This window comes from Heterocephalus glaber, unplaced genomic scaffold (genome assembly GCF_053883595.1).
Source record: "Heterocephalus glaber isolate CG9 unplaced genomic scaffold, H.glaber_assembly_v1.0 deba00001457, whole genome shotgun sequence".
In the NCBI taxonomy this organism is placed as follows: Eukaryota; Metazoa; Chordata; class Mammalia; order Rodentia; family Bathyergidae; genus Heterocephalus; species Heterocephalus glaber.
In genome coordinates, this window is record NW_028258305.1 from 16,771,910 (window position 1) to 16,798,125 (window position 26,216).

The 26,216-nt window shown below is 34.0% G+C and overlaps 1 pseudogene; it reads left to right on the forward strand.

Annotated features, from left to right (window-relative positions):
• Positions 1-3,711: 3,711 nt before the first annotated feature.
• On the forward strand, positions 3,712-5,302 carry LOC101717027 (serine/threonine-protein kinase VRK2 pseudogene; annotated as a pseudogene).
• The last annotated feature ends 20,914 nt before the right edge of the window (positions 5,303-26,216 follow it).

Sequence of the window (26,216 nt, forward strand, 5' to 3'; positions counted from 1 at the left end):
ATCATAGACTGTCATAATTTGCTAGAGTAGGAAATAGTGAGGAGAGGGACAGGAGGGAAGTTCTAATCTATGGCCTACATATGTAATAAAATATTTCTGCAAAGTAGTAATTTCTCATGAGAAGAGAGAATTTAAACATAGATACATTGCATAAAGTGCCACTCCCCTCTTCCCCACTTTCTTCCCCCTCAAAGGCTGAGACACCATCACTAAATTCTCTCTCTGTTTCATAGGATATTGAATCTGAGTGATTCCTATTTCCATTCTGGACTTCAGCTTTATAAGTTAGCAGAAAGACACCCTCCAGCAACACTTTCCAAAGGATATAATTACAAATATAGCATAAGACTTTCTACTTTCAAGACTTTTAACATTGTTGTTGCTTTTAGAAAGTAATTGGTTTTTCTTTTTCTTTTTTTCCCCTTCCCAATGCTCAGCGCAATCTATACTGCCTGGAAGCCAGACTTTAAATGAAGCAGATGCTCCAAGTTTAAACTGAGCCGATGGTAAAGTTGTTTCCTAGCAACACAAAGTTATGAAAACTTCAAGAGTACCACTTCGGTCAATATGGTTTCTCCCATTTAGTTTCATGTACTCAGTGGGTTATTGTAAAATACTGAGTACCAAATAAAAATCAACTTGATCATGGATAAAAAAGAATGAAAAACCACCTCATTGATTTTAGACTAGAGATCTTTTCAAATCTTAGGTAAACAAAATCAAACTTTATACAATATTTAAAAAGATTTTCCAGAATGAAATTTGAGAAGGACTTTATAGAAAGGTAATAGGCCTAGGCCATAAACCTATCCAAGCAAATACATTATTCTAAAAACATTTAGAATTTCTGAAGATCTAGCTAACTTGATATAGAGAGGGGAAATTGTATTCAATTAAAATGCTCTATGCCAGTTGTTCTCAAATATTTTGGTCTCAGAACCTTTTTACTTTATTGGGCTTCCCAAAGTATGGCTGTTGATTTATGTTATATTTATCAATATTTACTGCATTAGAAAATAAAATGTAGAAATTTTGATTTATGCATTTAAAATGAATATATCATATCTCAAAATGAGTAATATATTTTCTAAAAAAGCTGTGCTTTCAAAACTAAAAGTAAGTACTAAGATGAGTGAAATTTTGTTACATTTTTATAGTCTTCTTTACTGTCTGGTTTAATAGATGACAGTTGGCTTTTATATCATTTTGGCACTTAAATCTGTGGTGCTATCACATATCACATATCTATAGCATTTACTATACAATCATAGTAGAATGAGTGTAAAAGACAAATAACAACCTCCCCGCTTCCTCCTCTTCTTACTTTTCATTATCTTCCTCCTCTTTTATGTTCTGAAATTAGTTTGAACCACACTTCGAAAGCCACTGTCTAACTCAGTGGTTCCACTGCCTTGAAAGCACAAGGACCTGAGTTCGATCCCCAGTACCAAAAAAAGAAAAAAGAAAAAAAAAAGAAATCCACTGTTAATAAAATGTTTCTTCAATGTATAAGGACATTTAGTTGATTTCTATGTTTTAGTCATTAACTTCAGGCAGTATGGTAAACTGATAAAGGAATTAAGTTTTTGATACTTCATATCAGCTTGCCTTAGCAAGCTTCCTCTAGCTCTATAACCTTGAATAAGTCACTGTAAGACTTACTTTTATCACATAAAATTGGGCAAATAGTAACATTAGCCAGCTCTACTGTATTATCAAAGAAACAAAAGCAAAAGCTTTAGCAGATTTCTGGCTTATAAAAGTAACCATCCAGTGAATATTTACTATTACTATCTTTGATTTTTAAACTGCTTGAAACTGTTGTTTAAAAACAAAGCAAATGGGGCCGGGCATTTAGCTCAATGGTTTCACTGCCTGCTGTGCAAGCGATCCCCAGCACCAACAAAACAAAACAAAAAAACAAAGCAAATGCATCCATCCACACCCTGACTCATTCCTGAAAAATAAAAAAAGGAACACAAATTTACTTTGAGCTCATCCGCTTATACATGTTGATAAAGTTTGCTTAGTTTTTAATATCAAAGCAAAAGTATCTGGATCCATGTTAATTCTTGCTTACATGATTCTTTCCCAATAAAGTATCTTTTCCCAATCTTTGAGAGAGAGGGAGAGAGAATATATAGATGTCCTTGCTTAAAAAAAAAATAGTAGAAGGGAGAGGGAGGAGCATTAATTTAGTTTGAAATGGCATAGTACTATGCAATTTGGTTATCTGTATTTATTTATTTTTTTCCTACCTCATTCAACACATGGAAAAACATCTCAGAAGGTAAATACTTTAGTAAAGAGTCTAAATTGACCTTCTCTTTAAAAAGTTGCTCAAGATATCCACTAAAATATATTAAAGCCAAGGATTCAACTAACTTCAATAATTTAATGATGCACCAGAGCAAGCTGCAACAGTGTTTAAAGAAATACAACAACATCTAGCACTCAATAATATAAAAATCACAATGGTAGGCATTCAATCAATGAAAGTAGAAAATATTCCTTGCACTTACGGAAAAAATTAATCAATAACGGCAGACTTAAAAATGAAACTTAACATAATTAGTGGAGGAAGTAATTTAGAAATATAAAAAGAAACTTTTACAAATATATACTCTATAATCAGGAAGAAAAAATATAAATATGATGATGAAGGAAATAAGGGATATAAAACACAACCAAAGGAAAATTTATTAAGAAAAAATACATAGTAAAATGACACACAGGATAGAACTAATAGCAGAGTAAATACTATAGGAGAAAAAACCAGAGAAAACGAAGCCATAGGAATCTAAATGAAGCAGAGATGACAGATGAGGCAGACAGAGAGAGAGAGAGAGAGAGAGAGAGAGAGAGAGAGAGAGGGAGAGGGAGAGGGAGAGGGAGAGGGAGAGAGGGAGAGAGCTATGTGCCAATAGTTGTATTTCTAACATACATAGTTGGATCAAGAAGGAGGGAGCTGGAGTTGGGGAGATGGTATTTGAAAAAGGAATAGAGAATATAAAAGTGACACAATTTTTTGTCAGAATTTATGCAAATCAATAGGAGATTCAGTGATATTGCTAAAGGACTTGCGAAGGGAAATTTCAAAACTATTAATCTGGTTGTTCTACAACTCAGAAAATGATTTTTCAAAGGTAAAAATGAGAGAAAAATTATTCAAAGAAAACCTGAGAAAATTTATCTCTAACAGATTAGAACTACAAGAAGTCCCAAAAAGGGTCTTCAGAAAGAAAAAAATTATATTAGCTACAAATTTAAAATCATAGAAATCAGTGATAAATGCCATAAATTATAATCATATTGTAAATATAAATATTTCTTCTATATATAAAACTTTCAAAGTAATTGCATGAATAAAAACGAATAAAATAATAATACAATAATAAAAATATATTTTATACTATTTAATATGTATGGGAATAAAAACAACTGTACCAATAGCTCAGAATAGGTCAAACAGATGTGAAGTCTTATTATTGTCTTTCAGTAAGTAGGTAGTGGAATTATATTTGAAAACAGAACGTGGTAAATTAAAGCTTTTGAATTGGTCAGCTTCTCCATTTCTGGGACAAAATGCCTAACATCCGGACCTTTAAGAATGTGAACTATGGGCAGTTCGTTGGGCCTCGCGGCCTGGTGGGCCATCCGGCCAGGAGCTGCGTGGGCCTAGGCGGGGCCACTCAGCTTCTGCAGCTGTCCGGCCCGGCCCGCCTTCTTCTCAAGGAACTAGAGGCCGAGGCGGACAGCGGAGACTCTGAGGCTGGAAGTGATGCCACCGAGAAGAAATGAGAAATACAAACTTCCTGTTCCACTTCCAGGAGGGAAGGTTCTAGATGATTCTGAAGGAAAATGATGGGTACTGTGCAAGATGATTGGCTCTGGAGGATTTGGATTGATATATTTAGCTTTCCCCACAAATAAACAGGACAGAGATGCAAGACATGTAATAAAAGTGGAATATCAAGAAAATGGACCATAATTTTCAGAACTTAAATTTTATCAGAGAGCTGCAAAAAAAGACTGTATCAAAAAGTGGAGAGAACTCAAACAACTTGATTATTTAGGAATTCCTCTGTTTTATGGATCTGGTATGACTGAATTCAAGGGAAGAAGTTACAGTTTTATGGAAACGGAAAGATTAGGAATAGATTTACAGAAGATCTCAGACCAGCATGGAACTTTTAAAAAGTCAACTGTCCTACAACTAGGTCTCCGAATGCTGGATGTACTAGAATAAATACATGAAAATGAATGTGTTCATAGTGATATAAAAGCAGCAAATCTACTTTTAGGTTATAAAAATCCAGATCAGGTTTGTCTTGCAGATTATGGACTTTCCTACAGATATTGTCCCAATGGGAACCACAAAGAGTATCAGGAAAATCCTAGAAAAAGCCATAATGGGACAATGGAATTTACTAGTTTGGATGCTCACAAGGGAGTAGCCCTGTCCAGAAGAAGTGACTTTGAAATCCTTGGCTACTGCATGTTGCGGTGGTTATGTGGGAAACTTCCTTGGGAACAGAACCTGAAGGACTCTGTGGCTGTCCAGCCTGCTAAAACAAACCTGTTGGATGAGCTTCCTGAGTCAGTGCTTGAGTGGGCTCCATCTGGAAGCAGTTGCTGTGAAACAGCCCAGTTTTTGTCATGTGTTCATAGTTTAGCTTACGATGAAAAGCCAAACTATCAAAGGCTGAAGAAAATTCTAAACCCAGGTGGAATACCTTTAGGACCACTGGAATTTTCCGTTAATGGACAGGGTGTAAATGTATGTACTCCAACGAATCAAAAAGTTGATTCAAGAAAGGCTGCAACAAGACAAGTTGATCCGATACAAAATAAGTTAAAAAGAAAAGTCCACACTGAGAGAAGTGCTGAGTCCTTTGCAACCTGGAGAAAAGGACAAAAAGAAGACAAGCTGATTGGGTTGATGAACAATGAATTAGCTCAGGAATGCACAAAAAGATGACAAGAATACCATGAGTCTTCAGAACTTCTGAATGAAGTAAACAGTTTCCCAGGAAAATCTAGCTGTACATACCTCCAAAATTCATTTTATGAACCCTATCAAGATTTTACAGATACTATCAACAAGTCACAGTCCCCACTTTGGCACACGAACACTTCCACAATTGGTATGGAAGTCACAGACTTACAAAGTTCTGCAAGATTTTGGCCTACAATTTCCCAGTTTACTCTTAGTGAAGAGACAAAGGCAGATGTAAATTATTATGGCCTCATCGTAGTTTTGCTTTTGATACTGATATGTCTTACTTTATATTTTCTTTGAAAATATCAAATAAAATCCTTTTTTTAAAAAGGATAATTAAAAAAAATTTTAAAAAAGAATGTGAAGTATCCTTTGGCTTGCAGTGTCAGAGGTTTTAGTCTAGCTAGGCCAACTCCCAGGCAGGAACATCATGGTGGAAGGAGGAATGGTTCTCAACTCATGGTGTTCAGAAAGCAGAGTGGCTTAGAAAGAACCATCAAGGAAAGGACCAGGAACCAGAAATAGTCCCTAAATTCATTTCCCCATAACTCACTTTCTCCACTTATGCCCCACCTCCTACTAGCCTATTCAGCTATGAGCAAATCTGTGGGTAGCCTATTAATGAGGTTAGTGCTCTCCCTCACAACCTAATCACCTCTCCCATAGCCTCTTAGCCTAGTCAGGTTGACAATCAAGATTAACTGGCACAGATATATATTATGAACCTTGGAGTATCTACTAAAAATTCAAAGAGAGATATGAGTGATAAGCCAGTAGTGAAGAGAAAGTAGAATCATATAAAATACCTGATTAATTCAAATGGACAAAGAAAAAAATGAAAAATAAATGAAACACAATAGAACAAATAGACAACAAATGACACGACAGTAAATTTAAGGCCAATTACATTTATATTTGTATTCGGTCTGGATGGAATCATCAAAAACATTTTATTGAGATCAAGTTGGATAAAAAACTAGTCTCAACTATATATGTTGCATAAGAAACTCATTTGAAACATAAACACCAAAAAGTAGAAGGTTTTAAAAGATATGATGAAAACATTAAGCAAAAAAAGCTGAATTTAGTATAATAATATTACATGAAATAGGTTTCCAAGATAGGAATACTAATAAGGAAAAGAAATATATTTAATAATGGTAAATTAGTCAATTGACCCAAAGGACACAACAATCCTAAATGTGAATGTACCTAATAAAAAGGTTCAAAATATGTGGAAGTAAAGAATAGAATTGGAAGAATTGTAGAAATATAATGGGAACTACTTCAAACTTCCCTCAATAGTTGACTAGACAGTGTGACCATTAACTGTGTCAACTTCACTGGATTAATAAACAGCAAGCAGGTTAGTAAGTACATGTCTGGGTGTGTTTGCGGTTGTTTCCACAGATGATTGGCATGTAGGCCAGCAAACCGAGGGAGGAGGAGCTACTCTGATTATGGGTGTATCATCCAGTAGGCTTGCTGGCCAAGGGTAATGAAAGAGAAAGAAGGAGGAAGTTTCCTTGCATTTAAAATGCTCTTTTTTGCTTGAGCAGCTGTATCTTTTTCTTGTGCGGTCACCTGTGAACAACAGATTCCAGTTTGATTCTCTCGGGACCTTCTAAGGTTTCAGTCCTGTACTGGCACTGTTCTCCTTCTCTACTTTCCAGGTACTATGAAGGGAGCAGCTTTGCTTCATTCCCTTCTACCATAAAGTTTCTGCCATGGATGCAGGTAACCTTGGACTGACTCCTTGGAAACTGTGAGCCAAATAAACCATTTCCTCCTTTAAATTTTGAGTGTTGAGTATTTCATCCCAGAAACAGGAAAGCTGACTAATGCAGACAGGTAGAGGCAGAGAAAATAGAAACATTTTATGAACAAACTTTCTCATGAACAAAAAGTTAACAAAATAATAGAATTTAGAACTCCTAATATATAAAAAAGAATAAGACATCATGTGTTAGTAAGATTTTCATTTCTGTGACAAAAATATCTAAGCTAAATAGCTTAAAGGAGGAAAAATTTATTTTGGCTAATGATTTCAGAAGTTTCAGTCTGTTGTTGTCAACTGGCCCCATCACTTTTAGACCTCTAGCTAGGGTAGAGACAGCATGGCAGAGGGGTATAGTGAAGCACAGCTGCTCATCTCATAGCAGCAAGAAATCAGGGTGGGAGGAAGGGGAGGGAGAGAAGTTGAGAGAGGCTTGTGGCATGGGTTTTAGGCTTGTGGCTCAGCTTGTGGTGGAGTGCATGGTGGAACAAAACCATTGTGCTCATCTCTAAGAAGTGAAAGAAAAGAGGAAGAGGCTGGACTCTCCTGGTCTCCTCCAAGCACATGTCTCCAATGCTCTACCGACCTCCTAGAAGGTTCCAGTAGTGTAAATCTGTGCATCATCCCCTTGATTCATGGGACTTTAGGATACATTCCAGATATAAACTATAACAACCAGATTCAATAGGCAATGATTGATGCTCTTGCTCTCTGTTTATGAATATATGAGTACATTTACTTTTGAAATCATTATGAGCTCACACATGCTAGTCATATTTCAATACAATTTAAAGAAAATTTAATTTTATTCAGAAATACCTGCTATCTCTGAGCACCCTGCCACATGCTATATAAAATTTTCTTAGAGATTTTTTGCTATATCACTGTAGTTTGATAAGAAAGTGTTCTTTGTATGAAATGTAATATCTAAGAACTAAATAATATCTTTGAACAATTAACTAAGAGTATATTACCTGTGTAGATAACTGGAATAGTTTTACTTATTATAAATAAGTCTTTATTAGATACATTTACATACATTGCGGTAGAATTTTGCTTTTTTTTAAACTTATGTTTCTAAACTAGCCAATTTCAGAAAGAGAATGGACTGTAGTAGCTTAGGGTTGGTTCATTGATATGTTTTATTTAGTATATATTCTGCAAAATGATAAAAGAGTAGAAAATGTTTTCCTCTCTTCAAAACATTATTACAAATTTGATATATTTATATTAGCAATGCCACAAAAAGATAACGGTGTAATTTAAAATATTTTTGTATGATCAAAGTAAGACCCCAATGTTGATGTGTGTTTTAAACACACCAACCAGAATGGTGCCTATACAGAAAGTGAAAGAAAAAAGTTACAGCAGAAACATTTGTGCACCATTGTGCTTGTGCTGACTTCCAAGGAGCTGTTCTGTCTTTGACAATTGAAGAACATCTTCTCTTCTGAATGGAGTCACAGAGGATCTCACATTGTAAGATATATTTAGCTTCATAAAAGGGCTGTGTTGATCTCAGTGTGGTTTCAGAGTTTGGAGGTAACAGGAAACCGCCAGGGAGCATATTTAGGAAAGATGTCCTGAGGTTTTCACTAGGAGTCTTCGGCAAACAAAATAGAAACAGATGGGAAGCATCCGCAGTGCCAAGTGGTGTGGGACTTTGCTGATCGTCACTCTGTCATATACGTGCACGCACACATAAGTTCTCTCAGCATGAGACTTGCTTTATTAAATCTTGGTAACTGTTTTGGTAAAAAAAGAAACAAGAATCAAAGATATTGTGTACTTTCAGAAGCATGTTAATAAAGTAAGGGAGTATCAAATTGATTCTTGGTAATAATGTGTATTATGCTTTCTAGCATTAGCCGTTATTTTGACTATCCAAACTATTTAGAGAGATAGACATGTACATATTTTCTGGAGTTAAGAGATAATAGGTTGCTTCTGATTTGTATAGATCAGGAAAAGAAATACTGACCAAAATTTCAGAATAAACAGAAAAAAGATAGGGATAGTGGCATATACCTCTAATTCCAGCACTCCGAGAGGCTGAAGCAGGTGGATCACAAATTCAAGCCCAGTCTGGGAAACTTAGTGACTTAGGGAAACTGCATTCAAAATTTAAAAAGAAAATAAAGAGGTGGGGGTGTACTTTAGTGCAGAGGTCCTAGATTCACACCCCAAGAACTAGAATGAGAAACAGAGAGAGAGAGAACAGCAAAGAATATATTTTTATGCATGATCTCTGTAGAACTTCCAAAGTTATAAAAGGTTATTTTAGTCCACTAAAAATTTCCTAGAAAACTCTGTAGAAGAGAAATTTGCAACTACTTTTTAGAAAATAAGAGAGGAAAGACAAATGTGGTTTTTAAATAAAGAAAAATGCAATTTGGTCCATAAAACAACTCATCTCACAACATTGTCCTGAGGAATGTGACTGGGGAAACTATAACTCCAATCATTAATATGTGAGGGAAAACTTCAAATGGATCTTGATAAATGATGTGTTAGTGTACTGTGTACCTCTAAAATGCCCAAGAGTGATACATTCAGAAGTTAGAGTATTTTAAAATGCCCGTAAAGAATATGATGGGGTTTCTGTGACTAGGCAGTCCTCGGGCTATTTCTCTTTCTCTCTCTCATTCATATATATATATATATATATATATATATATATATATATATATATATATATCTATCTCCACATAGTATTTGGGAATTATATATAGATATACATATGTAGATGATTTATAGATATATCTCCACATAGTATTTGGGAATTAAATAGACTATGAAACCACAAGGGTCTTATTTTTAAAATAAGAAAATGGTAGTATTGATAACTTCTAAAAATAAAGGGAAAGATCATGTATATAAATAAGATTAGCTTATTGAAGATTAAGATTTCAATGTAATTCTAGGGAATAGAGCAGAAATTTAATGGTGGGACGGAGAAAATGAGAAGTGTTCCAATAGCTTAACACACAAGTGAAGATGTTCGGAGCTAGTTAATCAGCCAGATCGCCATCATTTCTGTACTTGAAGAGTCCCTAATCTAGGAGAAAAAATTTTCATTCACTAGGTAAGGGGTGAGGTTGCATAAACAGTTCCTTTGGTCACTGATTTTCAGTCATGTTCTGGTTAGAATTAGAGAAAATATTGCCAACGATGAAAATCTTTCTCTTCGAGTTTTGGTCTTGCATCATTCTTTTGAGATATTCTTAGTAAAGCCATCCTGAAAACATTTTTGCAGCTCTGAATGTGACAGCTAATGCTGTTTGTCCCTACTCTTATCAGCTAATGTCTCTCTGGCTGTCTAAATATCACCATAAAAATAATGTATTCACAAAGGCAAACTTTGCCATTAGAAATTTGGTTGAATGGAAGTGATCAGTCTGCTTTCATAACTCTTCTTTTGATCATAGTCAGTTTATTCTCCCAGGATTATTTCATGACAATGAATCATATTAACGTAAATACATTTCAGTGAACAAATTCCTGGATTTATACAAACTTGCAATCCTGATCAAGATGAATAGCAATGATAAATCTATAGCAATACTTTCTAATTGAAATAATTATGATGTAGAAGTAAGACTTGAAATTAACATTCCTCAAATTAACATTTGATGGTAAACATAAAATCATCATTAAGTTAAAATCATATGTACTTTCATATATGTCCAATCAGATCGGTCATTAAATGTGTAAGTTGAGAAAAATGAATCAGTAGACTTAAACAAATACACAGAAGCTTATGTTTTCAGTTAATATTTTTTTGGTTTTATATAAATTCTTTAATTTATTACTTACATAGTTAGATAGGAGGAGCTATTTTCACATAGACTTTTAAGTGCTCTAATACTAGCAAACTAGAATTAGGCAAGTAGTGGAAAGACAGGCAGAGCACCATAGCAACGCAAGGTTATCACTATAGTTACAACATTATAGTATCTCCTATTGCTAGTCATAAACTCAAATTGGGGGTCTATGTCTGACATATGCTGCTCATGACTCTTCATTTTATCCTTTCTTAGATGGAGCCTTGCATCTATTTCTATAGCAGTTTAGGTATGATTCAGGCCACTTATTATTAGGCTAATTTGCAAAGTAAGTAAAGAGCTTCACTCCTAAAGTCAAATCCTTAGCCAAGCTTTTGTCAGAAGTAAAAGGAATCAGTATGCCTGGCATAGTGTACTGGATTTAGAACCTAAATTCATTTAATTGCATAAAACATGACTAGTTTGATTTTCATCTGGTGATACCCTGGGGAAAGCTTCCAGATTGCATCACCTTGAAAGGGCAACAGAAAGGGCACAAGTTTAAAGATAATGCTTTGTTCAAGTATTTGGCTTCATCTTTATGCTGTCTTTTCTGTCACCATTTAGTATTTTTTATCTGAATTTTAGCCATTTGAGATATGAGAATATACTATTCTAAAGAATAGAAATTCATGTCATCTTGATGCTATCACTGGGTTTCACAGACAAAATCAATTATAACCTTCTTCCTATGGTAAGAAGAGGCAAGGATACCATTCATTCATTTATCTATTCATTCATCCTTTAATATGTCTTGTAAATTGATAGAGAAAAGATGAAAATGAATATATCATGGCTTACAAAAACTGATGTTTCACTCTTAGTTTCGTTACTAATGATGAGAAGGAAAAAGCTCATCACAGGGCTGGGGATTTAGCCTAGTGGTTCTAGTGCCTTCCTTGCAAATGCAAGGTCCTGAGTTTGATCCTGGTACCAACAAAAAAAAAAAACACACCTCATCCCAGCCAGGTAAAAGGCATAGGGACAGTGCCTTCACTATGGTGAGGCCAAGCCTCTCCTCCAAGGGACAGGCCTGTGTTCCAAAGACACTGCCCAATACCACAATATGATCTTGCTCCATTGTCACAGAATCTATGACATACAAGGAATTTTGTCCCAAGTTTCAAATAGATAAGCAAAACTTTCAAGTATGAAAATGAATTAGAATGTTGGCAGGCAATGATTATAGCCTCAGGGGACTAGTATTTTTTAAGAATAGAAATTTCATTAAAGGCTGAGTACCACCAGTGGAGGTTCCTATAGAACAGAGCCACATCCTGTGCTGAAGGTGCTGAGTTGAGGATTAGGACAACAGTGACTCTGAAGGTCAGAGTAGGTTGAGGCCACTGCTGCCGCCCCAGAGACCAGGCTTATGACTGTGTCACAGATTCTAATCCTCGCCTGAGGCCTTGTGAGGGTTTGTGTTGTGAGGCTATTCAGTGATTGTAATTGAACTGAGTAGGTCAAGCAGAAACTGTGCCAGTATTGGTCAATGGGCCAGATTCATCCCATTACATTCTGGCCACATTGACTGTCCTTTAATTTCTAATATACCATAATCTTTCATTTGATAATCAAAGGGAGTCTCATGACTCTCTAGGGTAAGTAGTCAGAAATAAAGGAATGCACCTATAAATTTAGCTGAGTAGTTTTGGCTAATTGCATGGAGAAATTTGTTAAATGGCACCATTAGCTTGCAAATCTTTACCTGAAATTTTATGCAAAATTTATTTTTGTCTACATGAGCAAAGAGTGGTGAGGGAATCTTTACATGGAGCCTGTGGGGGAAGGAAACAAAAGGGAAAGACTGTACTTACTCTCCAATCTCAGGTCATCTTTGAGCAGCTCTTGAAAAGACTGTCATCACAGATGATATGGTGATGGTGAGGGTACAGACAGGGATCTGTAGGGTCTCTGGCTTGGCATAGGTTATGCCCACCATTTGTGTATAGAATAACATATGTCTTCTGAGGGAAGGGGTAGCACAGAAATATGGGAAAATTAAGATTTTAGAAATTTTGGAGACTATTAGAAAGTAGCATTAGAGAATCAACTGTGGGTAAGGAGGGTGCTCGGCTTGCAGCAGGAGGAACCTCAGTGTTCAGCCAGGTGGAATTGATCCACGTAAGCATCTGTACGACCTCATTCCTTCTGCTTAATGCTGTACAAGAAGAAAGAAGAAACATTTTAAACACTACTTTATTCCACCGTGAGTACCGTGTTCTTTGATTTAGTTTCCTAATTTGATTTCCATAAAGCATTATGGGTCATTTTATAGCACGTTGTCTAAGCTAGTAAGCCAAGAGTTCTTAGTTAATAGTCCCCATGTGACTATACAGGTGACTTGCCTAGACTTCAGTATTATTGTCTCTTCTTTCGCTTTAAAACATGACTCTGCTCAAATGATACATTATCTTATATGGTCAGCCCTCTATGGCCCATTGTATCTTTTCCCAAGCAAACTAAGACTGAATACATGTGCTTGGCATCAGCACCAGAGACCTCCATTCTGAATAAATGTACAGCCAATGTTCATGTAAACAATGATGTTTTAATCTCACAACTGTCCAAATTGAAAGCCTTTGTCTTATTACAAAACAAGAGCTTTTGGAAAGATACCCATGTTTGTGTTAGTGCTGAATTTCAAAACCTGGAAGTTGATTTCTTTTAACATTGTCTACATTTATGTTTTCAAATAGTAATCTAAAGGATCATGAGTGATTTGACATATTTTGTACTTCAGGCTAGAGTCTGTCCTGTACCAACAAACAAGCCATTTTGCACAATTTGATGATATGAATTTTCTTACAGTAATCATAAGGAATATGAATATATGAAAGCAAATGATAACTGTGCAAATTTGAGAATGCTGTTTGTTAAACATATTTTATATTTCATTTTGTGTGAACACCTGAAAAAAAAGTAGACCAGGTATGAGATGTTGACCACTTGAAAGATGGCTGAGGTTTCTTGGGAGGCAGAGGCTGGTACAATTTAATTGTATTTGTTGTATTTTATCACCAATGAAATACCATTGAACTTTTTATTTCCTAAAATAGGATATTGAAACAAGTGAAAGCAAAAATATTTTTCTAAGTGGGTGTAACACACAAAGTTAAGACACTACAATCAGTAAAATAAAAACAAGTTTAAGAAAAGTCACACATTGTCTCTTCAGAATAATTTTGAATACAGTTCTGGCTCTTCATCATTTAACGTTCTAGTGCCTTGGTAGCATATGTTTCCTGGTTTTGTTTCTTCTTTTCTTGACATTATCCAAAATTTACAGAGCTTCAGATTTCAGTATCCAAGCAGAACTAATTATCACAGTCCAGCAGATGGTGTGCTCCAAATGATATGTAACCAGAGCTGCATGAATATCTTTTCGTACTAGACAGACCGCAGAACACGATTTCCTTCTCCTTTTCTCTGTGAGGCTTTATCTTAGGGATGTTGGGTGGTAGGCAAGGACCAGCCACAGAAGAAATTTCTTGCCTCTTCCATGGGAAACCCTGTTCAGCTGACAGGGGCTGTTGGATTTGCCCTGAAAGGACCTAATAGTGACCAGCTTATGTGAACTAGTGCACTTGTTCAGATCATTGAGTTTGGGAAGGGATTCCTCATCATGGAGTATATTTAGGACAAAATAGTGCTCACTTCAGCAGCACATATACTAAAATAGGACAAAATAGAACTGGCCCTGATGCCTTAACATAATTTTCATAGGTTCACCAGGAGAATGCATTACTGAATAAATAAGTAATTCATTCAAAACCAAACTCAAAAACTTGTATTTCATTTAAATAACAAGGCACTACATTGAAGAGTCTAATCTGTGCTAAAGATGTACATATTCAAGTGTCATCCAGGTGAAGAAGATCAAGATGAACACCTAGGACTGCTAAAACTTAGGGAACTGGAACAATGAAAGTGCAAAATAGTAGAAAATGGATACACCTTGAGAACATAATGCTACATGGAATAAGCAGACACAGAAGGTTAAATTTCACATTATAGCTCTTAAATGAGAAATGCAAAAAATAAATAATTTAAGAAACAAAATAAAAGATTGATGATAAGAAACAGGAAGGTAGATTTTTGGGAGATGGGAAAGAAATCTGGGGATGGAGGGAGAGGGGAAGGACAGGAGGGCAAGAGAAAGTAAAATGATTAAGGGGTGATGTGTGTGTACCAACTCCCCACAATGTATGCATTCATGCTTTCATTATGTATCTAAATGTGTACTAATAAAAATACAAAATAAAAATATTAAAGAAACAGCAAAATGACCTAATAAGGAAAGAAAAATTAATTTATGGATATAAAAAAAAGATTTTCTTTTTTTTTTTCTGGTACTGGGATCGAACTCAGGACCTTGCGCTTGCAAGGCAGGCACAGTGCTACTGATCTAAATCCTCAGCCTAAAAAGATTTTCTGATGTTTACTTTTAATTAGAGATGAAAGAAACAAGGAGAGAAGAAAAAATTCTAAACTTCTAGAATACCAACTGAGAAAAGTCCTTACAATAATGGGTTAAAAGAAGGAAATAACAAAAATACAAATGCAGAATTACAGTACAAGTTAAGGAAAACAGTTGTTAAACAAGAAAAGTTCCAGAGACAGAAAGAAGGGAAAGATGGAGGAAAAATAATTATAGTATTAAAATATGAGTGTTTAATATTATAAATATCATATTACTAGCTTGAAAAATCATTTGAAGTTCAAAACTGTGTTGAGAGTATCTAGCGAAATTTACTGGCCTATTTCTTACTGAAATTTTGAATATCAATTTTTAAAAAATAACATTTTATAAACAACTATACTAATAAAACACAAATTTTAAAAATACTTCTCATCTGCAAAACTACAGCTAGAAAATAATGAAAATACTTTAAAGACTGTTCTAGATTTTTAAAGCATAAATGATTATTCTTTTGTGCTCATGTACTCTAAAAGAGATACACAAATTCATACTCTAAATAAAACATTCTAACTTGTAGTTAATATATGTAAGAAATAGTTTCAATTTTAGTGTGACTACTTATACATAGTCAATATAATGTATGATTAAGACATGACCAAGAATTTTTGATACAGAGGTGAATCATTTTGCAATGAGGATGGAATCATTTTAAAGTGTGTTGGCCAAATGCAGGACTTGGAAGGAAAGTCGTTTTCTCCAGTTTCCACAGTGTAGAGAAATGGGTCTACAGATATAAGGTCTTGCTTGAGAGTGAGCATGGACATAGATGTAATTTACTGTCAGTTCTTTAATATAGAAATGTAAATTAATTATACCTCAATATAAGAAGAAAATCATCTGTATGTTGGAAGGACATCTGAGTGAATAGAAGTGGTAAGAGAATGAACATAATGACAAATCTAGAAAAGGGACAAAATTGGAAAATAAGAAACAATAAATCTAAGTGACAAATTCTCAATTTGAACCATAAATTAAAAATGTGGAACAAATATGTACTGTGTATGTATATTTCACTAATTACCAGTTGCCTTTAATTTCTTATCACACAAATGTTGGAACTTATATGGAAGTAGGCTTCAAGGAGGCCTTCTGTACTCAAAATTCTCACAAGTTATGTGATTCAGCAGAAAATATTGGGTAAAAGAGATGGACTGTCTTTTAGTCATGTAAGTCTTTGGATTCTAACATGCCCATCCCACTAACACAAAAGGTAATAGGCACATAATTCTGATTGCTTCTGGTTTGTTGTACTTTAATGCAATGCAGGCAGCATAGATAGTGAGGTTTGACCATGGCACTGAGATCAAAAAAGGAAATATCAGAAAGATAAGCAGATATGTTTACATGTGTGTACCTATCTTGATGTTGACTGTCTGCTGGTTTGCGAGTAAACTGATTTGAATCTAAACTTAGTAATATTCAAAGTTTATTTCTTATTATTTTCAAACCAGCTTTTGTGGACTGGCTTAAATAGAATTTGAGTTCTGTTCTACTTCCACATGGAACAAATTTGTCATTATTATCATTGCTTTATGAAATTCACTCTTGTTTGGATTTGGTCTAATGTTGACTAAATACTTGCTCACCTTCATTCCTTCATCCCCGACCATTTTGTGTTCAAGATCCCTTCCCATCACATTAGGCAGCAATTGCTTCAATGATATTGTAGACAAACCTTAATGACTTACAAGAACAAATATTTATCTTTCTAACACATGAATCAATGGAGTGATTGGAATTAAATTTTTTATTTGTTTCATCCAAAAACATAAAGAATTACCATAAATGTTTTTTAAAAAGTCAATACTTTTATTTTGGCAAAGAATTTTAGACTTCTAAAGAAATTCTATAAGATACAATATGTTCTTTATTGCAGAAAGATAAAGATATAATTATAATCAAGTAATCTTGAGGAAATTATCATAAAATCATCCATAATTATTAAAGATTAAACAAGCAAACCTCTCAATTGCAAATTATGACTTACTGACTGGGTATACATGAAACCAAAGTTACCTGTTTAAATGGGGAAATAATTCAAGTGATTATCTAAGTACATTTTTCTCAGGATGTTACAAAGTTGGTTTAGTTTGATTGAAATGACATCATGTAAACAAACTAAACTAATTATAAAACAAATATGAATAAAAATTTTTGAGTTAAAGCAAAAGATGTGAAGGCATAGAGTGTCAGATGCTAGCTGATGGAGATAACAACATTGCATCATACACCTTGGGCAAATATGAAATATTTGAATGAATGACTTATGACAGATGCAATTTCAATAATCTTCAATGAAGAGTAATATTTACATAAAATGACTACTTAAAAGAAAATACAAAAATGTTTTGGCATGAAGTTGTGTTGACTTATTAAAGCAAATAAATGCTTGTAAAATAATTATTTGATTTCCACAGGACTTGATATGACTAAACACATAATCCATGTACTACCACTTTGTACACTAGTTGGTTATTTAGGGCCTGATGTTGACTCAAGCAGATTTTCAATATTCTAATTTAATGCTTTCTCTGGCAATAATATTCTAAATTTTCTATGTCTAATAGTATAAAGCCATGTTTACTATAATGTTTTGTAAATATTAGCAAATAATACCTATAATATAGTATTCTGTGTCCTTGAGGATGAAAAATATTGATAAGTAGAGTTCTGAAGTAAACAGCATTACACCTAGACTTTCAGACTGTCTTAATTTGCAATCTTAAGGGAAAATAGTTGAGGATTTTGCTGTCTTTTCCTGTGCAAGGTATGTAAATTGGTTAGTATAAAAAGAAATCCTGGGCTTTGATTTTTTTAAAAGATTAAGGAAGACAATGTTTTTCTGTTATTAAAAAAACTGGTAGGAAGTAGGAAGTAGGTAATAAAAGAAGTTAAGTCTCAGAGACCTGAAGTCAAAGCTACTTTATGCCTTTTACTGGCTTCATGACCTTGAGAAAATGAATAACCCCAACATTCAATTTTGTTTTCTGTAAAATGTGACTAACAATTCCTTCTTTATGGTGAAACCATGAATACAATAATGTATAATAGAAACTAGACTTGTTCCTGACATACAGTAAGTGACTGAAAATGATATCTTTTCAAGAAATGCTGAGTAAATTTTACCCCAAGTGACAATGACTAGCAAAGGCTGCCAGAGACTCTATATTTAACACAATGCTGATACCTCATCTCTACTCATATTCATGGGCTTATGAAGGAATGTGGCAACATGTGTGTAATATATATTTTATTTTTCTTAAAGAAGTTGTCTGATTTGGTGAATATGATATAGTCTCATCATTATTAGGATTAGGTTCTCTTTCCTCCAAATTTTGCAGACATTGAAGATGGCATATTTTCACTGAGACAGAAACTTTATCAGCAGAAGTGGAAATGATATACATATAAGAAGCAATTGATACTATAATCTGAAGACAGGTGAGTTCATGTGACATCAGTCAGACCTAGAATAAGACAGAAATCTGCTTTAGATGGATCTAAAGTATATTAGAACAATAACACTGCTATAAATACGGATCAAGAGGTGAAATTTTTACAGTTATTTATTTCTATAGTTAGCAATTTCAAGAAATAATTGGAGAAAAGTGTCTGATTTAAATCAAAAAAATTGGCCAGATCCTAAAATAATTTTTACATACTGGTAGTTGAACTGTGATGTGAATAAGAGTAATATAAATATAACATCCTTAATTTTAGTTTTTCAGTTGAACTGCTTGATTCTTGGTCTAATCTTCCTTAGCATCTGTATGCTGATCTAGATTTGGTTAGAATATGTTATGTTTGATTCACAAAAGGCTCAGATTTATGGTTATATATTTAATCATTCCTGAAATGTCATTATTTTTAGACCAGAAAAAAATGCAATATTAATTCAACAAATATTTATATTGTTCTTCTGTTAGCAGACACCATTCCACATATATGGAATACAACAATGAACAACATTGGCAAAGAAGATGTCACTGTGGGGTTTACATTTTCCAGTGTGGCAGATAATAAAATTAAATATAATAGAGAAGTAAATTATTCATTATGTTAGAAGGTGGTGGGGCCTATGAAAAAAGAAAAGAGAAGTAGAGTAAGGAGAGGTTGGAGAACTCCGTAAAAGTAGTAAATTACAGCATTAAGGTGATCATTGGCTAAAAATATTTGAAGAGAAATTTGATGGGTGTGAGGAAATGAGCATTTTATGTGCATTGGCATGCTTTCCACCTAGAGGGAACAGCTGCAACAAGGGATTTACAGTTGTAGCCAACCTGGCAGGGTGGAGGGGTCCAGTGTGGCTGGAAGAAGATAGGAGGGTCAGAGCAGAGCCTGGATTCCAGGTGCTCTAGGACCTGTGTCATATTCGGATTTGACAATGGTAGGGTTTTGAGTGGAGTAGTGACATGATATGGCATGTTATTCTGAGGGTCATTTGTTCTTCTGTGTGTTTAGAATAAATTAAAAGAGGTCAAGAATAAAAAGTTGGAGAATATTCAGTAGGCCTTTGTGACAATCCAAGCAAGGGAGGATAGCGGCTTCAGATATTAGGAATAGAGATCAAGGAACAGATGAATTCTGAACATGAAGTCAAAACAACAGGACTTACTGAAAAAATGTAAAGTGAATTTTGAAAGAAAAAAGTTATCAAGGAAAATTTAATGTTTGTGATATCACTTAGTCAATCTGGAAATCTTTTGCTCGGATAAGAATGACTTTGCATAGGGTTTGTTTTCTGGTGTATTAGAATTCAATTTTGGACAAATGTTTATTTATTGGATATTTAAAAGTAGCTATTGAGGAGATATGACATATATGAGCTTGGAGTTTGGGAAAAAATTCTGAACTGAAGATAGAAACTTGGAATTAATTGGCATGTAGGAGACATTTGCCATGAGTTTGGGTGAGCACACAAAAACACTGGATACACCTAGAAGGAACAGAGGACTGATTCCTGGAGAACCTTAAACTTAGGAACTCAGCTATCTCATCCCTTCAGTCAGTCTCTAATAAATAGTAAGATTATTTGTTTATTGCATTTAGACAAAAACATTTCTTAATGTGTCTGTAACATAGCTAATTCTCCCTCTCTGGGAGGAAAAGTCTTGTTTGAGCTTATGTAAATCTTTTGTTGTTGTTATGGAAAAAATAACTTGTCTATAAAGATGCTACTGATTATCCTTATCCTATTTTAGGATTAGCACAATGTTGAGTTCCTAAAATGAGGGGAGAAGTGTTTATTCTTTTTTCTGCTTTAATTGTTTGATATAATTTATCAGTTAAAATGTTTATGAGCCTGCTGCTGTCATATAGGTAGGTTTTCAAGCTAGGAATATACTTTCTTTAATAGGTGCTATTCAAATTTTATATTTCCTCCAGAGTTAGTTTCATTTATTTGTCTTCCAAGGTACTTCTTAGAAGTTGTCAAATTTATTTCGAAAAAGATTTTTGTAATATGCTTTCTGTATCCTTTTAAATTCTGTAAAATCTGTGGTAATGTCTCCTAGATCTTAATATTGTAATTTTAAAAATGTATAACTGATATTGTGTAACAGGAAGAAAAGGCCTAAAAGAGCAGGAGAATTGGGAGGCGCAGGGGAAGGGAAAAAAGGGAAAGGAAAAAATATGAGAAGAGGAAAAAAATGGAAACAAGGTCTTTGCAAATAGGGAAGGGTGGAGGGGGTGAAGGGAGGGCAAGGGAAGGGGAAAAAAAATAAGAACCAAGAGACTCATGTAATGGTACAAGATCCCAATGATGAATGTAACTGTATTGTATACCTAAAATGTACCAATAAAGTTAATGGGGGAAAAAAATCAAGTACACATTTTAGAACAAAAGAAAAGAAATTAAAAATTAAGATGCTACTGATTGAAAGAATTTGTTTTAAATGTGTCTGTATCTTTATATGAATTTTACTTGCTTGGGAAATCTAAATATATGTTGCCTACTATTTTATGCCACTTGCTCACCCTTCGCTACTCAAGAGGAGAACTGGTATTAAAAACAAATCAAAATCTATATTGTATCAGCCAGGAATTAAGCTCAGTGGTTCTGCCTCCTGCCTTGCAAGTGCAAGGTCCCAAGTTTGATCCTCGGTACAAAAAAAAAAAATCTATATTCTATCTAAATCTGCACTATCTTGAGTATCTTGTTCAACTTATTTGGCTTCACTGAGTGTTAGATTTCTTATGTTTAAAATAAGAATGATAATACGTCTTTAAATTTATCACGAGTATTGCTGTTAGTGGACACTAAGTTAGTGAGCTTGTTTCTGTTTATATTTCACCATGTGCATTATTATTGCTTTGTTATTTTCCAAAAAATTTTTTCCAACTTGTTTGTGGGTCTGATTTTGCACGACTGTAAAAAATATTTCAGATGCCCATTTTTGGATTGGGTCTTTAAATTTAGGAGGTCTGATTTTTTAAAGTTCTTTATAGATTCTAGATAGGAGGCCTTTGTCTGAGGAACGGCAAGTGAAAATTTTTTTCCCATATTGTGGGTTGTCTCTTAACACTGTTGGTGGTTTCTCTTGCTGTGCAGAAGCTTTTCAATTAGAAGAGATCCCACTTGTTGTTTGTTCTAGTTCACGGGCAACTGAGGTTTTGTCCATAAACTCTTTTCCTACACCAATGTCTTCAAGAGTTCTACCTAACCTCTGTTCCAGCCAGTTCAGTGTTTCTGTTTTAATATTTAGATCTTTAATCCATTTTGACTTTAGTTTAGTGCGTGGTGGGATATTTCTCAGACAAAGAAGTAGAAATAGCAAATAAACATAAGAAAAAATGTTCAACATCACTGGTCATTCGAGAGATGCAAATGAAAACAACACTGAGATTACACCTCACTCCAGAAAGAATGGCTGCTATCATGAAATCAACCAATAACAAATGCTGGCAGGGCTGTGGGGAAAGAGGAACACTGCTCCACTGCTGGTGGGACTGTAGATTGGTGCAACCAGTGTGGAAATCAGTATGGAGATACCTCAAAGTACTAGGACTGGAAGTCCCATTTGACCCAGCTTTCCCCTGGTGGGTATCTTCCCCAAAGAATTAAAAGAATCATACCACAGCAATTCATGTGTACCCATGTTCATAGCAGCACAATTTGTAATAGCTAAAACTTGGAAGCAGCCCAATTGCCCTTCAACTGGAGACTGGATCAAGAAAATGTGGTGTTTTTGTGTAATGGAGTACTACTCAGCCATAAAAAATGAGAAATTAGAGACATTTATAGCTAAATGGATGCACACTGAGGCAATACCCTTAAGTGAAATAAATAGGACACACATGAGTAAATACCAAATAGTTTCTCTAGTGTGAGCAACTGAAAGTGTAAATAAGGACTGAAAGGTATAATAGATAATGTGAAATAAGAAGCAAAGGGGAAAAGGGGAAGGGGAAGTGGGAGGAGTAGGGGAAAGGAAAGAAGAGAATGGAACTAATATGAGAAAATGAAAAAAGGAAACAAAGTCTTTTGGAGGGGCGGAGGTGTTGATTGGAAAGCAGGGGAATTGGGAAAAAATAAGAACCAAGAGAGATTATGTAAAGGTGCAAATTTCCAATGATGAATGTTATTATATTGTATACCTAAAATGTACCAGTAAAATTAATTTTAAAAATACACCTACACAGTACAGGGCCTTTTTAATGTATTTTATTTTAATACAGAAAAATTTCCTCTTCAACTGGGTATAGGCAGCAAAATATGTCATATTTTACAGTTATTTTTAATATCAATAGTAGAGATAACCTTTAGAAGGGTCCTTCTTCTAGGGCTACCAATACATGTATGTTAGATGCCTGGATAACTATACTGTGCGTGTGTTTTAATTTTGATAATTTGTATTGACCTGTCTTCAGAGTCCTCTGATCTCTTTTTCACTTCTCTATTTAAAGTTAATTATTAATGTAAACTCCACATATCTGATATTATTCTTAATTTTCTTATTTCCATTGAAGGCTGTTTTATCCTTTACTCTCTGTTGAAATAACCAAGCTGTTCATATACTAATCTTCCTTTACCACTAAATACATTGGTACATTTAGCATGAAAGGAATGATATGATATTCATGTCATAGAGGATAGTCCTTACTGTGAGGAATAAATATTACTGGAGTTGAAAGAGACATTTAAGAAAAATAAAAAGGACAATTTCTTAGGAGGCATAATAATCCAAAATAGGCATGCTTCTGATAAAAGAACATAGAAAACATGTTTGGAAAATGAACTGAATAAAATGAGGAATAGATAAACCTGCAATCCTAGTTGTAAAATATAATTCACATCTTGATCCATTCATAAGACACAAGGTTTTAATCACATTGTCCTTTACTTGCCCTAAATAAAGTTAAAAGGACACTACACCCAACAACCACAGAATACGCAAGCTTTGCAAGCCTGCATGAAACACTCATTAAAATGAGCAAGCTCATCTCTAAAAGAAGTCATCCTAAATTTCAAAGGCTTGCAGTCAGGCTGACTATACCTTCCAATTACCTTGTAATAACTCAAGGTAAGTGACAATAATATCTATAAAATAGTCAAAAATTCAAAAACTTATTAATATACTGCTACATTTGTAATGAAACTAAGAAAAATCACAAGGGAAAGTACATATATGCAGAGAATCAAGATGAAAACAATAAGAAAACTTAGATGATAAGATAGTGTTTTCAGAAAGCTATAATGTTTAATGTATATATTAAATATTATAGAATTTAATATTCAGTGGACATATGGTTATACAGGAGATTTTTTAAATTAAAGAATTCTAAGCTTCCACTTTAAGAAATTAGACAAAAAACACATTAAGGACAAAGAATATAGAAGAAAGGAGAAAATGAATGTAAGTTTAGAAAATAAATAGAAAACAGACACAAAGTAGATGAAAAGGCCAAACCAAAAAAAAGTTGAAAATATTAATGAAATTTTTATGTCCCTTGTCAAACTAGTCAAACAATAAAAAGAGAATGCCTAAATAATAATAACAAGAAGAGAGGACAATACAGGCAGATTCCACACACATAAGAAAGAAAAATGGCATTACATTACAAATTTATAGAATTACAGTCAATACTAAGAAGAAATGGAAAAGAGCCTTATTAAAGAAATTGGATTTTTAATAAAAAAATTTCTGCAAAAATAACTCTGGTCCCAGATGGCTTGACCAGTCAATTCTATTAAAGATTAAAGGAGGAAATAACATCAATCTTACAAAAATTCTTTTGGAAAGAAAAACACCTCTTGATTCATTTTATGAGCCATGAAGATGAGAATACAAAAACCAGAAAATGCAACAACAGCCAGACCACTATTCTTCGTGAATATACACAAATATTTTTCACAAATTTTAATAATTTGAGCAATATAGAAAAAGGATCATACAAGTATATTTTGTCCCTGAATAAAAAAGCTGGTTTATCATTCAAAATTCAATCAATATATAAATTATTGTATCATTAGACTACAGGGGAAAATTATACATAATCAATAAACACAGAGGAGACATTTGACAAAATTCAGCAACCACTATTAAATTATGTTAGCAAACTAAAAATAGGTGCCACTTTTTATTTTATAAAAGGTAGCTTAAAAAATTTATAGATGATATCATACTTAATGTTGAGACATTATATGAACTCTTGTTAAGAACAGAAAGAGGGTAAGGATATAGTCCAGAAATGAAAATCACATATACTGAAGTAATTGATTTTTGTCAAAGAAGACTGTGTAATTCAGTGTTAAAAGGAAAAGCTCTTCAACAAATACTGCTGTAATAATTGAACATCCATATGAAATAAAATGAACTTTGAACTCCAGCTCACTAGGTAGACAAAGTTTAATTTGAGATGGATAAGAGACTTGAATCATAATTAAAGTCAGTAATTCTATTAAAAACATAGCAAAATACATTCACAATGAATAGTTTAAAATTTCTTAGATAGGACAAATAAGCTATAGCCTTAATAAAAGCAAAATAATGTTAAATTCAAAAACATCATAATTGAATATATCTATCCGTAAAAAGATACAATAAATATGAACAGGCAACTCACATATTGGGAGAAAATATTCTATTCTCAGTACATATATCTAGCAAAGTGTTTGATTTCAAAATACAAGATTTGCATGAATCAATAATAAAAATCAAACAATCTAATTTCAATAGGAAGATTTGATTAGATTCGCTTCAAATAAATATATTAAAATGACCAGTAAATCCATGATGACATGCTTAACATAATTAGTCATCGGACACGCAGTATTTATTTTTTTATTTTTATTTTATTGGTACATTTTAGGTATACAATATAATGACATTCATCATTGGAAATTTGCACCTCTACATAATCTCTCTTGGTTCTAATTTTCCCCCCTTCCCCTGCTCTCCCTTCAAACCCTCCATCCCTCCCTGTTTACCAAGACTGTTTCCATTTTCCCATTTTCTCATATTAATTCCATTCCCTTCTTTTCTTTCCCCTACCCCTCCTACTTCCCCTTTCCCATTGCCCCTTTGCTTCCTATTTCACATTATACCTTTTAGTCTTTATTTACATTTGCAGGTCCTCACATTAGAGAAACTATTTGGTATTTACATATGTGTGTCCTATTCATTTCACTTAAGGGTATTGCCTCAGTGTGCATCCATTTAGCTATAAATGTCTCTAATTTCTCATTTTTTATGGCTGAGTAGTGCTCCATTTTATAAAAAAAAAAATTTCTTTATCCAGTCTCCAGTTGATGGCCAATTGGGCTGCTTCCAAGTTTTAGCTTTTACAAATTATGCTGCTATGACCATGGGTACACATATATCACTGTGGTATGATTCTTTTAATTCTTTGGGGAACATACCCAGCAGGGGAATAGCTGGCTCCAATGGGACTTCTATTCCCAGTTCTTTGAGATATCGCCATACTCATTTCCACAGTGGTGGTTTTACCACTCTACACTCCCACCAGCAGTAGATTAGGGTTCCTCTTTCCCCACAGCCCCACCAGCATTTGTTATTGGTTGATTTCGTGATAGCAGCCATTCTTTCTGGAGTGAGGTGGAATCTCAGTGTTGTTTTGATTTGCATCGCTCGAGTGATCAGTGATGTTGAACATTTTTTCTTATGTTTA